At 39.1% G+C, this 14,805-nt stretch overlaps 1 protein-coding gene across 3 annotated transcripts in view; it reads right to left on the minus strand.

Moving 5' to 3' along the window:
• The window catches only part of adarb1b (adenosine deaminase RNA specific B1b), a 90,467-nt gene that overhangs the window by 58,369 nt on the left and 17,293 nt on the right, over positions 1–14,805 (minus strand). For 2 of the 3 annotated variants that reach the window (XM_079464554.1, XM_079464555.1), the window contains exon 2: positions 408–470. The gene's annotated coding sequence lies outside the window, so the exon portion shown is untranslated. The remainder of the gene's footprint in view (positions 1–407; positions 471–14,805) is intronic. The other variant, XM_079464556.1, reaches the window with a different exon arrangement.

The raw sequence follows: 14,805 nt of genomic DNA on the forward strand, positions 1-14,805 counted from the left end.
ATAGCATTATCCTATACATTTAACATGGGTATCTGCAAACCTTGCATTGTTAACGCAATGCTCTTACCACTGAGCTACAGGAAATAAATATATACATGTATGTGTACGTGTTTATCAATACGAAATAAAAGTGCATAGTGCATAATATTATGTAAACACAAACTTTTATTCTGGATGCCATTACTCGCAATTAATCGTTGAACAACCCAACTTTAAAACAGATTTTAGTATTTTAGTAAATGAACTAATGGAAAAAAATTAAACTGGCAAATACTAATACCATTTAAACCACAGACACGATTCAGAACATATAGAGTACTCTGCAGTCACCGTACAAGGGAGGTTCACATTCTTAAGCCCCTTCTGTACTGAATTTGTTTGAGCGTGTTCACAGCAGACTCACTTACCCGCTGTTACAGAGCAGTGAACGATGTTCTGACCTCTAACAGTCCTCTGCAAGATTCTTCCTGCTGTGAAGAGAGAGGAATAAAACATCAGGCCAGAGCTCAGTTTATTACATCCTCCTAAACTCTTCAAATACAAGGAGTTCTAGAACATGGTGAGAAAACAAATTTCCCCCAGAACCAGATGTTAGACACGTTCTTCATTTTCCGCTCAACCACCAGTATTTAAACACCTCCTGTCTGCTTCCACATCAAGTCTGAAAGGCTTTAACAAGACTCATCAGAATGTGGCAGGCAGATGAGCTGGAGGTGAGGAAGAGACTGTCGTGATGTCAGCTGTACCAAAACCAAAACCTTTCATTTTAAACTTGAACATGGGTGTGTGGCCTTCTCAATTGGCACTTAAGTAAATATTGCTTCAAAATCAATAATCAATAAATATCCATATTTAATCCAACAATAAAATTAATTAACTATGAAACAGGGATTAAGACTAATACTGAAATAAATGTTGTAGCTGTCAAAACAGAAAATAGCTTGCAGTGACATTTGGAAATGCAATGGAAGTGTCCTTGTCTCAAAATGCACACCAGTAAAGCAAAACTATTTGCAGACCGGGTTATACACCAATTATACAACCGAAATCTGCAGTCTGTCTGTTAATAGCTAAACGAAATAAATATTTGTTATTATATAGATGACAGAGACCTGACATTTAAAACATTAGCCTTAAGACTGAAACATCCTGTAACACGACTGTAAAGCACCTAAATTGAGAGCTTCGTACTGTTCAGAGTAAAGATCAGAGATAACTTTTTTGAAAGCTTCAGTAAAGAACCTGTCTGCAGTTCATAATATTCAAGTGCATTCATTCAGATGGAGAATTATGATCAAATCAATACCAAAAAGCTCCCCGTGAGGAGAAACTGGTAACAGAAACTGGCATCTTATAAGACGGGACATGTTTGGAGTTATCTAACGGATGTCATTGCATAAACATCAAGGCTGGTGACCTAGTATGCAACGGTATTTCTGAAATATTGTTGGCAAGATGTTTCGTTGCAAAAATAAAGAGCATTCTCACTGTGCACAATTCATTTGTGAATGTTAATATATTTTCTTTGGTACGTCACTAAAGCTGTGTCATTCTGCAACGCCCACTTTTCACGATCCATTCAGCTGCTAATGGATAAAAATGAGTTCCACCCATCACCTTGCTAAATCATTTTTTGGGGATGGTACAGCTACGGTCTGCCATCTTTAAAGCTTTCAAAACGGCAAGTCTATAATGGACCTCCCCCATCAGCTCAAGAGAGCTGTCTCCGTTCCTTATCATAAAAACAGCTCTGACAGCAAAGGGGAAAAAAACAAGACTCAATAAAAGACTCAAAAAAGATGACATCACAGCGGCCCTTGAGGTCTAAAAATAGAACAAGCATCCCATAACCCAAAGGAGGGTGACGGCACGCTTCAATTAGTCAGCTCAAATACGACCGCATACAAACGCAACTCGTTTCAGAAATATAATAATGTTGCTCGCGATGCGGAAAACAAGGGTTGTAGCTGTTCGACAGTGTTCAAGATTTATAGAAATTCGAGAAACAATTTGTTTAGGCTGAAGGCAAATGAGTTCTGTCAGCATTCAGATAAGATGGAGGCTGGAGGCTATTCCTCTGAGAGCGGTTACAGTGCTGATAAAGCCAGAAAGACTAATCTTGGCTCTGTTCTGCACAACTGCAGGGCCAACTTGATCAGCCAATCAGAACGTTTATATTATACTGTACATTAACTTTAAGACAGTTTTGGCTACTGAAGTTCATATCAGAAGTCATTCAGGCTTTAAATAGCTTCATATTCAGTCCCGATCCTAACTCAATGATATAGCCTTTCGAAAACGTAATGGCCTAATAAAACGCGCATTGAAATCATCAACATCTCAAGCAAAGATGATCAGAGGGTTTCGACTGTTAAAGGAATAGTCAACAAGAGATAAAAAGAATCTCACCCTCATGTATTTTCAAACCTGTATGACTTTATTTCTTCACCAGAACACAAAAGACGATATTTTGAAGAACGTTTATAACCAAACAACATTGGTCCTCATTGACTTCCATTGTGGACACAAAACCACAGAGACATTTCTCAAACTATCTTCTTTTGTATTTCCCACAAGAGAAAAAAACGTTCTGAACGTGAGGGTGAATAAATGACGACAAATGTTACTTTGGGTGAACTATCCTGATATTCCTCTTCAGGCGTCTGGATCACGCCGTGTTCATTTATTCTGGTCAGTCCTGACAGATTCACCCCTGTGGTCAGTCTGCCTAAAAACCAACACATCTGCCATTCAGATCAGCCTGACAGCATGTGGTTTGTTCCAAAAATACACTGCATACTTCATAAAAAGCAATTTTCTAGAAACACAAAGCCCTTTTTATACAAAAATAAATGCTGCAAAATGGCACATTTTCTGGTGTTAGACCGGAATGCATTAGATTGTATGATTTAGTCCCTGGCTCACTAAATAAATATCCAATAAAATAAATAACACCCTTCAAATATCCCCCTCAGCGTTGCAGTCTTCGTAAAATGTATTTTTTTCAGGAATCAGAATGAACTAAAAGCAACCTACGACTATTCGTTTGCCAGAGAAAATAGTCCCTTATTGAAACGAGATTGAGACTCAAAGTTCTACCACCAGAAGAGAGTTGGTCGATGTCGGCCAATGAACCTTTTAACAGAACAGGTATTAATTGTGTGATGCATTTATAGGAGGTAAAACATTTTGGGCGTCAGTATGGCAATATAGACAGGACAGAATTAAGATATTACAGGCCAAATGAGACCTGAACCATGAAAAGCAATGTGGCCGACTCAGCAGAAGTGTAGACTTCGGGCGCCTGGGTAAATGAACGAGGAAGACGACTCCGTCCGTGACTCCGCATGCTAAAACAGCTCGCACAATTACCACGCTCTCTCGTGCGGCAATGGAAGAAGATATCACAAAACCTCCAACGTAAATGCTTTTGACAACTTTCATTTAAGCAAATGTAATAAAGACAAAAGAGTTCTAGGTTCCATTTAAAGGGCCAGTTCACCTTCAAATAAAAAGTCTGTCATTTATTCACTCATGTCGTGTCAATACCTGCATTTGACTCTTGTGTGGACAGAATATATTTTGAGAAATGTGTGAGTAGTGAAGTGTTCATATGTTGGATGTTTATTGTGGCTAGGGCTGTTTAACGATTAATTGCGATGACTCACATCCAAAATAAAAGTTTTGTGCTTATAAATAAATATTTTTTAGAACCAGATACACGTGCACATACATATTTAGCAAATATAAGCATGTGTATATTAATAAGTATTAATATAAATTATATTATAATATATATATGTTATAATATATAATATGAATTATATACAAACATTTTATCTTAAATGTTTATAAATACAAAATAAATATCCACATTGCACAGACGTATATTATGTGTTCACAATATGTTTATTCTGGATGCAATTAATCACGATAAATCGTCGAACAACCATAATGGGGGATGTTGTTGTTTGGTTACCAGTGCTCCTTAAAATATCTTCTTTTGTGTTCTGCAGAAGAAATAAAGTCATACAGATTTGGAATGACATGAGAGGGGGTCAATAATGAAATATTTTTTTGGTGAACTATACCTTTAAGGAAATCTATATAATAATGTAGTAAATACATCAATCCAGTAAACAAAACTACACCGGTCAAGTAATTTCATGAAGTCTTTAAGGGTGACAAACCAGGTATCATGTACCGAAGACCCAAAAATATTAGATGTTGGACCCACAGAGGCCATCGGACATTGACTCCACTCATGCAGTCACCAAATCAATGACTATCTCTCAACCGACCTTATTAATATCATCCAAACATGATTTATTATTTATTGCAGTTGAATGTCTACAAGGGTCCGGGGCTGTCTGATGGATATCTCTGAGACAGGAGGCCATTATTTCCAGCATGTCATATTGAATTCCGCAGGAGTGCACTCAATTTTCCCTGAGCCGTAGGCCGTGGGCCAGGGGGGCCGTTTCAGCTGGGACAGCGATGGGCAAATCTGACAGGATCTCGCTCTATCAAAATTACACTGCAGCTAGACATGGCACTAATGGATCCACCTGATGGAACGGAGAATCTATGACATCATGACTGCGGGGACACAGCAGCTCAAGATTCAATGAGCACTGATGACGGCTGGACAAGCGTCAGGCCTTTGATCTGAGCTTGAACCTACGGTGAAGAGGAAGATAAATTCTGATTGTTGCAATAGATGGTTGCGGCTAAGGACAATTTTATATTCAAGCGGAGGCGGCCGTTAGTGGCGTCGCTGGCGTTTAATTGAGTAGGGGCTTGATTAAAATTCATCTCGCTCCGTGGCGTCTTCATTTTGGGGAGATCGAAGCAACTGCTCCGTCACCCAAATTGGCTCGGATAGAAAGTTCGAACCTGTTAAGCAGCAGGGGAGCTATAATGTACCACCGGAAAGGGGTCTTAAAAGGGGATGACAGGCGCCACATTGAAATAAACATCAATCTGATTTAACAAGACAGTATCATTATGGACTCGAGGGAATTCATGCAAACGATCTAGGCTCCTGGCCCAACCACACACTGCAACGCAGCAGTATTTTAGACTGAACGTGTCGAACTCAAGCCGTGTGATTTGAATCAGCGTGGCATGCATGAGGGTGCTAGGGAAAAGATGTTTATTTTTGGACGTTTGGACGTGGAAAACCTACAGGGAGGAGCTTCCAGATGCAATTAGCGGAGTCAATTAGACAACGTGTCGTGGCTGAAAGCCACGGTTCAAATACGCCAACTCGTACTCCGCCTAAACGCATTCCGGTGACACCACCCTGGATGCCATGTGCCACATCCATCCAGCCATCACAGAGAGGTACAATAAACCAGCCGTCTCTCTTCCCTGGACCCTGAACCAAGCAGTGAAAATGTGATCAGGGAAAGTTTCTTTCAGTAAGACGTTTTGTTGTCTGACAACAACGCAGCACGCATCAAACTCCAAAAAGAAGGATTGGTGTTGCTGTTAAATGTGACAAATAACCTTCTTTAAGGAAAATACATATGAAACAGGAGAGGAGCGGTGGTTACTCTTAGCTCCTTTTGCGTGATAACATGCAATTACGTTAAGCATAGCACTCGAAATGAACCCTGCCAAGAACCCCCCCTTTCACGGTGGCTGCAAATTACATATTTCTGAGGATCATTTACATTATGAAAACATTACAAGCGATTCAAGAAAAAAAGAAAATGAGTGCAGCACAATGCAGAGATCCGTCTTAAATAAACGTCAAACATTAAAGACGGCATGAAATCAAAATAAACAAAAAATATTTTTTATATGGCATATCGTTAACCTGCCTCCATTTTGAAAGTAACGCCTATCTTTTCTCTGTGCGGGAAATCAAGTCCCACCCTACAATTTCTCTAATTTCAGAAGCCGTCTCACTCAGATATACATCACGATACGGAAAACAATATGATCGTTACTTCAGTTTCATGCCGACTTTAAACATGGTACCCTCCCAAGACCTACAAAAACAACATTTTTACATTTAAATACATTAAACTTTGCATTACAATCAATTAAAAGTATAACAGTTGATATTCTTTCAGTACAACACATACAGTATGATATCGTAAATAATTCAGCACCAGCATCTGGTAGACACTACAACAAAGTTCAAACTCTTTCTTTTCCTCCCATCACTAGTATTTTGTAGGCAAGGGCTGAATACCGGTTTCAAAGGTTTACAGTTGTTTGTAAAAGTAATAATAAAATTGAAGGTATGAGGCGTCTCAACAAAAACAGAAAGTGCAGGAATCCATCAGGTCTGTGCTGTTTTTTGATTATGCTTAATTTGTTGTTTGCTCATCTGCATTTCATTGATCTATATTTATGCATGTGTGCATGCAAGTTTAATGACTAGAAATGCATGTAAAAGACGACTAGAAAGGGGTGTTGCTTTCAAAATATCTTGTGTTCCGTGTTTTTTTACTAGACACACCGCATAGTGATATTCTGGCTTAAGGTTATCATACCGTCAAAATCTCATACCGGTCCATGCCTAGCATTTTGAGTGATAAACAGGCATACATTTGACTATAGATATCACAATAAGCACGATAATGAAATTCCCATGTATTATTTTGGCAACGGTAATCATCTAAATCTAAATACCGTGAAAGCCTTATTATTAAATGATGTTCTTAAAGGTGATATGATAATGATACGTCCTATTATTAATGGTTTATTTGCATTAAAATCACTTCATCCACAAACACACCCGTTGACGCATATGATGTTCTTGATATGGAATAAAACGCTTCCATCAACAGCCATAAAGTGCACTTGACCACCAATTGCTGTTAGTGTAAAAGACGATTAGTTCCACATAAAAACCAGCAGCTTAGCGCACACACACAAACACACACGTCCAGAACCTCATGACAACACACCATCCGAATGAAAAACTAGTCATTTGCATTCGAACATTTCCATTCTAATTACATTCTCCATTCTCCCATGAGAGGTTATCATTAGCGATCTGTAACTCTATCGATTCTCCAGCTCCGGGTTTGACTGCACTGCCACAGCGGCACGCTCACGGTGACCCTTCGGGCAGCCTCTGTGATAGACATTACTGCAGTCTCGCTAACCTGAAAAGGGAGGTCTTCACCTCATGACATCCAGATAGGATAAATGCATGCTCTAATCGATAGCAGCCTTCAACGAGGAACATCCAAACCAAGCAGAAGCAGCATCGATAGGGTGATTTGGGTCTGGTGTTGTAAATGGATTGCAGAGGCGTCTTGTCGGTGTTGATTGCACGTGTGATGTTACAAACAGGAGGCTCTGGCTGCCACATACCTAAACACTTATCCAGCATCCTGGGGCACCTGGAAGACTGTTTGCTATTCCAACATGGTACATATTGTACCTTCAAAACAAATGAAAACCTGCTGCTAATCTACCTGCACACAACTGCATTAGGTAAGAAAGAAACAAGTCAGTGATCTGGACCTCCTCAACTGTTCTAATACTCCACATGGATCTGCTCTACAAAAACAAAGCACCGACTCTCAGGTGGACGCCACATTTTCATTAAAGAACGTTATTTGAAAAAAGCCATTTGAAATAAATGTGGCCCGTAAGATCCAAGTTTTGTGAGCCAACATCTCATTTCGAAACATCTCTCTAACCCACGTACAAACAGGCACAGATATTTACTTTCATATTTTTATACTTTCATATTTTACAGAACAGATTTAAACGTGGTAAGGTGTTTTGCAGATATACAGAACATCTCAACCTTCAGGGGATTTCTGCAGGCATTGTGTGCGCCTGCTTATAAGGGATCCACTTATGAAACGAAACCACAAATCAACTTATTATTGATGAGCTGGAAAATCTAGGGGACAAGTCAGTACAGGACGTAATGTTTCATAATGTGATCTTTTTGTTCGACAAGTGACATATTACCGAAAGAAGGAGGAAAACCCACAGCTGACTCAACACTTTCTCTTAATAAGCAAACAGTCTGCGAGAGAAAGGCCATCCAACCTAAAGATAAATCTACTAAATAAGTCATACAAATGATCGGAAGAAAATGTTAATCCTTTCTGAGCAGCTGCTGCAATGAAGAATCCAATGCACAATTCTATTGCGTCTGAGAGGTGGCAGCTGCTCAAACACTGTACGTTGCCTTTTATAATATAGCTCATTATTCAAATGTCTAAGATAGTTCATCTTTATATAGCTTGGCCATTAGACAAAAAAAGATCACAATACCAAACAAGTTCTTGCTTTGATAGCGCCGACACAATCACTGCAAACGTATTTTGGACATTTGCCATATTGCCCGGTGTTACTCCATCAGTACGCAGATAACACAGATGGATCTGGTACATCTCTAAGTGAAAGACACAAGATCTACAGCGACATAGACGGTCCATGCCCCCCCTCACCCGTATCTGCAACTAACCAGGACTGTGATGTCCCCCCAACCCCTACAGGATCAGGACAAGAACCTTCTGTAATGGTGCAATGACGGAGAGACACGCGAGACCTGATCAGCCCACCATAAGCCAAGCGCATGCAGAGAAAAAAAGTCTAAAGGGGGAAGAAGGGATGTGAAGATGAACCCACTGACCGTAAAGAACAAACAGAGGTCATGACTCCTATTTGAAGGTCAAGAGGCTTGAGCTCAGGAAAATGTAACTTTAGATGAACCCATTACGAACTGATGACTGTTTAACTCGCTGTGATTTAAGTGTCTGTGTGTGTGCATGCGTTTAAGTGGTATTACGACTTTTCCAATATATAAAAGATAAAGAGGGGAATACAGACAGCTGAAAGAATCTAGGAAGAAGGATAAAGTACAACAAATATTATAAAACCGATAAGTCATTATTAATTGATGGAGATACATTCCAAGCAACTGTATAATGCACATATTTTATTGCGACATTGTTAAGCAAACTTATACAGGTAATACTACTATAAAATATACTACAATAAAAAAACGGAAACTGTTTACATTTGTTTATATATAATATAAACATTTATATACAATATATACATTTATGTACTAACACGTATACACCTTTATATACATTAATATACAATTGTGTCTCTATTTATAGCAATACATTATACTGTAGTGTCAGGCGGAGTGAAAATGTGGTAAAAATCTAGTATTTAGGCCCAATTAGTCCAGCAGAAATTTCTTATTGGTGGCCCATAAAGAGCATCTCTTACATGCGATAAAATCCAAGCAATGCACAGCTCACCGTCTAGTTTATGATTCAAGGAGGCAGAACTTAATTTCATTGATTCATCGGAGTGAAACTCATACCTAATCGTTCTGAAAATAATGTGGAATAATGTTAGAAACAACGATTTATTAGTCCATTGCGCTCTTCTTCAAAGCAAACCGAGCGTCTATTCACCCTGCGCCCGCGAGCCATTCACCAGACGAAATCTCTGAGACGTCAATATGTTGTATTGATCTCAATAAAACATCAAATGAAATATTGACGGACTGCTCTCTTCCAGCGCCGCAGCAAAAATAGCTAAAGCTAAGTCCTCAATAATCAGGCCAAAGCACACAAAAGCCCCACTGTTCTCTGGAAACGTTTTCGCTCTGCAGAATGCTGGATTTAGATGTGGGGTTGTATCGGTTGAATAAACGCATATGAATTTCATTCAGGATTAATTACAGAGCATTAGTGTTTTAACCAATTGAAACGTCATGACTGATGTTACCATGCAACATATCATTGGCTTACGTACTGTTGACACCCAACACACACACACATGCGCAGGCACATCAAGATACGGGCCATTGCACTCACCCAGTGACAACTTAACCCCCCCCCCCATCCCAGAGGAAACATTAGTTTTTTCTTAAAAGGGGCAAAGGAGGAGAAAAATTATGGGAAAGTGATGACTAGATCGAAAAGAATATAAGTGTCTAGATCCAATGGACATGCCTGAGACATCAGCATAATTTTCCTACAGTTTGACAGAGCTGCGCTTCATTACCTCAAGACATCTATCTCACTGAGACGATGACGTAGACTAGGCGAAACACTGAGGTCTATTCATATGCAAACACTCTTTGAAGCAAAGCAATACATTTGAATTGCAACCTTTTAAATTTGATATGCAAACCCATATGGACTTATGAACTGGACTAATTTAAACTTGCGTTTAACTCATGATGTGGCACACAAATAAGAAAGAGACCACGCTTAATCCATTTTGAGGTCTTGACAGATTTGACAGAAAGAATCATAGATTGTAGCACACGGACTAAAACTTTTTTGTTTGAGGCAAAGAATTATAAAAGAAGCTTTAAGGCGTTCCCTTATTATTATGGAGCATCACAGCACAAACCCCAAAACTTTCCAGAAGCACAGAAAGTGACAGACTTTCAAACAACACCCAAAACACACACAGGCAAGGAAACAACACATGAATAAAGATAAACACAGATGGAGAACAATACACTGACAGAATGTCTGAGATATGCAGAAGTGGAAGTCACATTAAGGTAAAAATAAAAACGGCACGGAGACAAATCTTGAATATTGTAGATGATTTTAATATGTTCTTACTGTTGTTTCGTTAACTTTTGTAGCAATATTTGAATTTTTTACTCTTTTAACTTTATGCCAATGCATTACACATACAAAATACTGAGATATACATCAAATTAAAAAATAAAAGGGCCAAAATAAAAAATTATATTGGTCAGACCTTAACTTCGTAAAAAATGGATTCACATCTGTTAAACACAAAAGCTCAGAGGGACAAATAAAGTCAAAAGTGTAACAGGGGAAGACCCACAGACAATTAAACCAATTAGAAAACGTGTTTATTGTGTTGTTCAATGAGCAAACCCTCATAAGCTTTTAACACCCCGACAAACACACAATCCAGGATACGAACACTCAATCCTTTTCTTATCTACCTAAATCGGATTAATCACTTACACGCATGCAAATTCTAAAAGCTTGGCCAGATGCATTATGGGGATTGATACTCCATATCCACCTACCTTCAAGAAAGCACTGATACAATCTTACAATGATCTTGGCTTATTAATCGGCTTTTTTTAGCAATCAGATCCACTCCTACTTCTCATCATGAAAACATCATACTCCCAAACATAGCGAACTGCCTAAATATACAGTCTTTTAAATAGATGAGAGAGACTCAGTATAACTCATGTAATGTAACAAACAGGTACACAGTTTGACATTTGTGCAACTAATGGTCAACCAGAGAGAAAGAGCGAGGAGAGAGAGATATTCCTGTTTGATTGAGCATGCATTAACATTGTCTTTACTGTATGTGCAAATCACCCAGAGCATCCCAAAGCTTCTTTATTTCTAGACACAGTATGTAAAGGTGAGGAGAGCGGATGCTGAACATCATGGCCAGAGCAGCTCTTCCCAGATTTCATGCAAACCACGGAGCAAGAGAGCTTAGCGAAACCAAACTGATAAGAACGATCATTATCATGTTTTTATTGAGGTTCTTAATCTATATCTTTTTGATAATTCTTCTTAACCAAAAGAACCCAAATACAGTTGACTGATATTACTAGGAATGCACAGTAACTATTTATTTGGTAATAGTAAATATAATAAAATGTGGTGTTTGCATTTGGAAGTTGTTGCTGTGAATCCATGCAAGTGAAACAGACCATAGTTAGATTCCAAAAACACAACAAATCCATCAGAAAGATGCCAGGAACATTAAAAGCGGCCAAATCAACAATTTGGTGCATTCTGAGAAGAAAAAAAACAACACTTCGCTGAGCTCAGCAACAAAGAAAAATTGAATAAAAAAAGATCGGTTTGTCAAAACAATATTAAATCTTATTCCTAAATTGTCGGTTGGCTAAAAAGAGCATCCAAAAGTAAGCGCAGATTGAGGCCCACTTATCGCCATGCTTCAACAATATCAGAATCAAATACCAAAATGTCACATCTGGGGGCACAGGCTGACAAATAACTCCAACTAAACTATCAATCACAACTATCAGCATTACTGCAACTGACAGCAACTCACATTTGCCACGGTCCCCCGAAAGAAATGCATCTCAAAATGACATCCACATCACCGTCTCAGCTCATTGGCTGGCTAATAAACAGACGCCCAATTTATCTCTGACACATCAAGTCCGAAGGGTTTTACAGAAAGTCTGTCCGAGCCCAAAGACATCTGGCTCGAGAATGAGCTCATAATTGAAAATCTTCACCACGGGCTACTCCTGGTTAAGCAATATTTACTAAGCTGTCGCATTAATTATTTAAGTAAAAAATGGAGTCTGATCTGGCATGTTTTAAAAGGAGTAAAAGGAATAGACTTTTATTACAGCTTTTTTTCGTGGCTCGCCAGATATTTTAAAACTGCATGACAATGAAGTGTACATTCTCCCTTGTTTTTTTTTACAGGGCATTTAAAAAGAGGGCAGGACATCTAAAGGGAGGGGTCACCCAAACAAGTGAAAATTCTTTCAGCATTTACTCACCCTGATGTCATTCCAAACTTGTACGACTTTTTTCTACAGAACACAAAAGATATTTGATGTTGGTACACAAAAACCATTGGCCATTGACTTCCATTGTATGGACACAAAACCCCTGAAACATTTCACAAAATATCGTCTTTTGTGTTTCGCAGTAGAAAGTAAGTCAAATGGGTTTTGAAAGTGAATAAGGGTTTATAAAAAATGGACTGAATGGGGTGAACTGTCCTTTTAAGTCTATTCTCTGAGCATTCCGAGGCTATTGTAAATGTTTATTTTATCCCTCAAATCTTTCCCAGCTGCCGTTTGTCAGTCAACAAACCAAATATAAAAGTCATTTTTATGACGCACAGAAGCCACACTCATGAAATGAAAATGCTGTGTGATTCCAGACCGTTCCAAAAACGCTTTTAACAAGCTCTAAAACCAGTACAGGTAACTAGAAGAGCCCCCGCTTCCCTCGGCAATGAGTTTAACAGCTTCTCCAATGTCCCGTGTTTACACCCATAATCCCCCGCCATAGAGAAGGCCAAAGCCCTGAGTGAAGGTGAAAGTGTGTTTGTGTGAGCAGGAGTTTATTCATAATAGCTGGTGATTTAAAGTCCTGGGGAAAGCCTCTCTGGCAAGCATCTCTGCTTTCATGCCTCCTGCCATGAATTACGCAAAGTGTCAAGACCTCCAGAGACACCAGACAGGACCTACACACACCTCAACACAAAACCACTCCGGGAGGTCACAAAAACCAATATATCGAAGATTGAGGCTTGTATCAATTTCAGTGAATATACGGGACACGGAGAAACAGAGCCAGAATGGTATAAGCAAAGTCAAGCGATGATAAAAGCAAAAACCATAAAGCAATGTTAAAAATCCCCCATTTCGTTCAGTCCAGAATCTGAGATTTCCTCTTCGCAGACTCCACAAGAGACCCCAGTTTTTAAGACAGGGTCTGAGCCCTGTGCACAAAACCAACACTGATGGATGCAGACGTCAGCACAAATTTCCCATCTCGCATGCATGAGTGTGCTTTAGCACACCTCACGGCTGTACGCTTGCATAAAAAAAAGTGAAATGAAAAAAACATGAACAAGTGGGATAATTGTAGCTAGCCGTCTGCAAATAGCATTTAAATTTGTGATTATGAATTCATTGAGATTTGATCCGACAGCCCTGGTCTTCCAGGAAGGCGGGTGGGGGGGTCTTACGCCAACTCTTTTTTCAAAATTTTCTTTGGAAGCAGCGGCCCAAATCAGTCGGTTTTCCAGCATCCAAACGTCAAAGATTGAAACTGGTTTATTTGGATTCAAAATAAGAGGCACCCCAAGGTTTTTCTGGCCTTCAGGGAAAGCCCAGAAACCTTTCAAAGAGCCCGCTTGGAGCCACAGTCCAGCGCGTCTTTCGTTTGCGAGTGTAAGCCTGCAAAATAATCTGTTCCACTTCAGGAGGTGTCGGGTCGTCTTAAAGATGGTGGAACGACATGTCAAGCTCTGGGCAAACACATCATCTCCAGGATCTTGTTGACCTCATCCTCGTTCACTTTCTGGCTGCACGCAACAGCAAACATAACAGAAGTGTTTGATAAAGAAGTGACTGTCTTTTTTATAGTTGACTTAAGTCAGTTATTCTAAAGGTGTAACGTAATTCTAAACGCACATAACATGACGGCTAATTCAATGCATGTCAACCCGCTTTGTAAGCAGATAGAGATAGCTTTCCTCTAAGGTAATACAAACATAACGGTTCATAACGTAAGGTCTTTATACACCTCTGTATATTATATTGCATTTCTGTCGATAGATCCTCGGAAAAACACTGCATTGCTCCTTTAAAGTCCCAGAGAAATAAAAAATGACAGTGTCTGTTTTTTCATGAAATATTGCAGCGTTTATTGTAAAAAGTTTATCGATGTGGGTCATTCTGTTTTTAAAATGTGTGTAACCCATGTAATCTTTATTTAACATCTGAAAATGCAATGACCATCCATCTTAAATTACACATGTTAGACGGCTTCGGGCGGAGCATTTGTTAACCCCTCCCCTTCAACTGTCAAATCCATTTAAAAATGCTGTTTTAAACATCCAATCACATCACAGAGAAAGACGAAAGTCACGCCCACAGTTTTTTCTCATTAGAAATGCCCTTTCACTTGGAAATGCGTCAAAATATGGAAGTAAAAACAATCACAATTTCAACAATTTTACATCTTGAACAGAGATGGCGATACAGCGGTTGCAGCTCTAATAATCCAAGAACATAATGCTCAAATGAGTCTTCATTTCGAAAATTATTCACTT

This window comes from Barbatula barbatula (assembly GCF_947034865.1).
Source record: "Barbatula barbatula genome assembly, chromosome: 9".
Lineage (NCBI taxonomy): Eukaryota > Metazoa > Chordata > Actinopteri > Cypriniformes > Nemacheilidae > Barbatula > Barbatula barbatula.